We start from the raw sequence: 3,740 nt of genomic DNA, 5'->3' as shown, positions 1-3,740 counted from the left end.
TCTGGCACCCAACCCTGAACCTCCTCTGGTGCCCCCAAGCTCTGCACCCCTAACCCTGTGCCCCCTCCAGTTCCCCTAACCCCTGCACCCCTAACCCCAGCCTCCTCCCGCACCCGTAATCCCTGCACTGTGCCCCCTTTTCCCCTAACCCCTGCACCCCCTCCTGTGCCCACTTGGGGAAACTGACCTGGATTCACGGAGTAGTTGGCATTGCTGCTCGCTCGCCCCGCCGCCCCTGAACACTGCTCCTCCGCACATCGCTAGGGGGCTGTGAGAGGGGGAGCAAGGAGCGACATCAGGGCTCCCTGCATCCAGGTCACCTTCCCCACCTGGGCTGCTGCTCTCTGTCCTCTCCTTATGCAGCCCAGGTGGGGAAGGTGACCTGGATGCAGGGAGCCCTGATGTCGCTCCTTGCTCCCCCTCTCACAGCCCCCTAGGGGGGCACGGAGGAACATTGGGGGGAGCCGTATCCGCTCATCACTGCTCTCTCCCCCTTCTCTTCCCCTCCCTCCCCTCATGTTCCTATGCCGGGAGGGAGCAGGGAGAAATCTGGGCACCACCCCAAGCAGCGCTCCCCTGCCAGCCGGGAGCAGTTACTGACTTTACACCAGCAGCACACACCTCTCTGCCACCGTACAGCACCGCCCTTGACCATGGTACCCCTGGGCAATTCCCTGGTGGCACCCACCCCTAAGGCTGGCCCTGGCTATGGGCTTCAGAGGGAGTGACCAGACCATGCAGCCATGGAGAGGTCCAGCCCCTGTTCTCCCCTCCCAGCTTCTAGCAATAAGAGGCCAGGGACATGCTTCCATGCTGATGACAGGTACTGCTCGATAACGAGCCAAAGTACCTTCATAGTCCTCATCTGAGTCAGATGCCACCAACCGAAGATTGATTTTCCTGTCTAGCGGTTCAGGTTCTGTAGTGTCTGCATCAGAGTGTTGCTCTTTGAGGACTTCTGACAACATGTTTCACACCTCGTCTCTCTTGGATTTTGGAAGGCTCTTCAGATTCTTAAACCTTGGGTCGAGCGCTGTAGCTGTCTCTAGAAATCTCACGTTATACTTTCTTTGCGTTTTGTCAAATTTGCAGTGAAAGTGTTCTTAAAGTGAACATGTGCTGGGTCATCACCCAAGACTGCCATAAAACTAAATATATGGCAGAATGTGGATAAAACCATGGAGCAGGAGACATACAGTTCTTCATCAAGGTTTTCAGTCACAAATTAATGCATTATTTTTTTAACAAGCGTTATCAGCATGGAGCATGTCCTCTGGAATGGTGGTTGAAGTATGAAGGCATATGGATGTTAGCATATCTGGCACATTAATACCTTGCAACGCTGGCTACAAAAGTGCCATGAGAGAGCCTGTTCTCACTTTTAGGTGACGTAAATGCTGCCCATGTATTATAATCTCCAGTAAATGTAAACAAACTTGTTTGTCTTAGCGATTGGCTGAACAAGAAGTAGGACTGACTGGATGCTAAAATTTTACATTGTTTTCTTTTTGAGTGCACTTCTGCAACAAGAACAAAAAATCTACATATGCAAGTTGCACTTTAATGATAAAGAGATTGCACTACAGTACTTTATATTTTACAGTGCAACTATTTGTAATAAAACTATATATAGTGAGCACTGTACACTTCGGATTCTGTGTTGTAATTGAAATCAATATATTTGAAAATGTAGAAAAACAAAAAATTAAATTAGTATTCTATTGTTTAACGGTGCGATTAAAACAGATTAATTATGATTTTTTAAAGTTAATTGCGTACGTTAACTGCAATTAATTGACAGCCCTAGATTTGAATGTTTCTGTCACATGCAGGACAAGCTAGAATATCTGTGTGCAGGGAAAGAGCCTGGGGGGAATTGTGCTGGGAAATTATTTCCTGTTCTGACATGTCCCCAATTGCCCTTTTTGCCCTAACAGGCTGCAGTGCAACATCCATGTTTTGCTCCAGCTCATTCCGTCCTCCCAGGGGCCGGGGAAGGGAAATGGCTGCAGTGGAGCCAGTTGAGGGAGGGATGATCAGGGAGTTGCTGGCGGGTTCCCTTGGCGGGGAGAAAGGGCAGTAAATACACAGGGGGTGGGAACTTCCAGGAAGGTTGGTCTGGGTGGGAGAGGGCAGGAAATCCCCAGGGTGGGGGACAGGGAGTGACAAACCTGCTGGGATTTGTTTACTGTGAGGCTCCAGCATTTCTCAAGTGTGGCCACCAGGGGCTTTTATTGTGGCCACAGCCTCCCGGGCTGTAATTGACGGGGAGTCGGGGGCAGCAAAGCAGCGGCTCTTCCCCCGGGCTGCCTGCAGGGGCTGGTCCCTACCCCCTTCCAGAGTCATAAACACTGTAGGAGCAGGCAACCAGCGGGAGCTCCCCACCTTCCCACGTGCGGTGGGGCTCAGGCTTCAGGCTTCTGCTGTGGGATGGTGGCCGGCAGGCTCAGTCAAGATACATGGAACGTAGGCTGGGTGGGGAGAAGTCTGTGTAACTCATCCAGTTATTGATATGCATGTGACCTCAAATATTACCAATCTGTGTTCCCCCCCACACACACACAATGCCCCCCCCAACCAACCATCTCCCAAACAGACCCTCAGTCCAAAACGCATTTGTCCTTCATATTGTTGAAAAGACTCACAGCAAACAGAAGAATTCCAGTTTTTAAAACAATCCTCCAGCAAGACAAAGAAACTCACATCTGTAGCTTAGAAAACATTCCCAACAAATTTTAACAATATGTTGTCATGAAGAAACCAAAGAGCTAAAGACACCTGATTTTTCAACTACTTTTAAAAAAAAGCCTTCTCAAATCAGCATTTTTAGAGTGAAACTTTTTCTGCTTTTCTAACCACACAGTTCTCCCCAAAAGGAGAGGCACTGGTCCTGGAGACACTGCAATACCAGGTCAATGCATGGGGTGGACAGAGCAAGCTCCAATTCCATCCCCTTGTTTCAAAAATCAATTTAACATACAGTCCTCAAATAAAGGACCTATCAGATATTAAACTGATAAGAACAGATTTAAAGTTTATTAGAGAATATTTGAAAATAAATGATACAAAGTGTTTGAAGCGTCAGTTATTGTGTCATTGGGGGTAACATACAGGTTGTAGGGGGATGTTAGCGTTTGGGTATTGGATGGCATATACATATACACAGTCTGTCATGTCCCCAATGCGGGGTATACGGTGGGTGAGTTCAGGGCACAGCCAGCAAGCAGTGAGGGTACATCACTCATACAAACAGGTTATGGATAGTCGTGGGCATGAATAAATGAGCGGACTGGATAATGATGATAGGATGACCCTCACAGGGCAGAGTTCAGTTTGGTTGGTTCAGGGCTCAGGGGATAAGTCCAACAGGGGAAGTCTACAGGTCACTTCAGCCCTATGGGTGCGCGAAGCCATGCCGGCTCACTCTTGGTATTGACGGTGGCCGGTGACGTGCTCTGTGTAAATGTCTCTGGACCACCGAATAGCGTCCGAGACCATTAGGCGTCTCATGAGCTGCGCATAGCGACGGCCCACCCCACAGGTCCGCAGTACTCGTTCATTAAGGGGGTCCCAGGCGCCCAAGGTCCCAACGATCAGAGTGTCGGTGTGGACCTCGTAGCCCTTTGCTCGCAGGGTGTCAGCCAGAGGAGCGTACTTTTCGAGTTTGCGGGCTCGGGCTTGGCGGAAGGCCATGGTCCTATTCTCGAACGGGATCGTCACGTCGACGTGGATGATCTTTT

General features: G+C 49.8%; 1 non-coding gene across 1 annotated transcript; it reads right to left on the bottom strand.

The window, feature by feature from the left end:
• Positions 1 to 2,874: 2,874 nt before the first annotated feature.
• Positions 2,875 to 3,061, bottom strand: LOC123356131. Its single transcript, XR_006575287.1, has one exon. It is a non-coding gene; the product is annotated as a U2 spliceosomal RNA (small nuclear RNA).
• Positions 3,062 to 3,740: the final 679 nt, after the last annotated feature.

Source organism: Mauremys mutica, chromosome 24 (genome assembly GCF_020497125.1).
Source record: "Mauremys mutica isolate MM-2020 ecotype Southern chromosome 24, ASM2049712v1, whole genome shotgun sequence".
NCBI lineage: Eukaryota > Metazoa > Chordata > Testudines > Geoemydidae > Mauremys > Mauremys mutica.
Note: the sequence above shows the minus strand (reverse complement) of the source record. Positions and strands in the feature narration are given on the sequence as shown.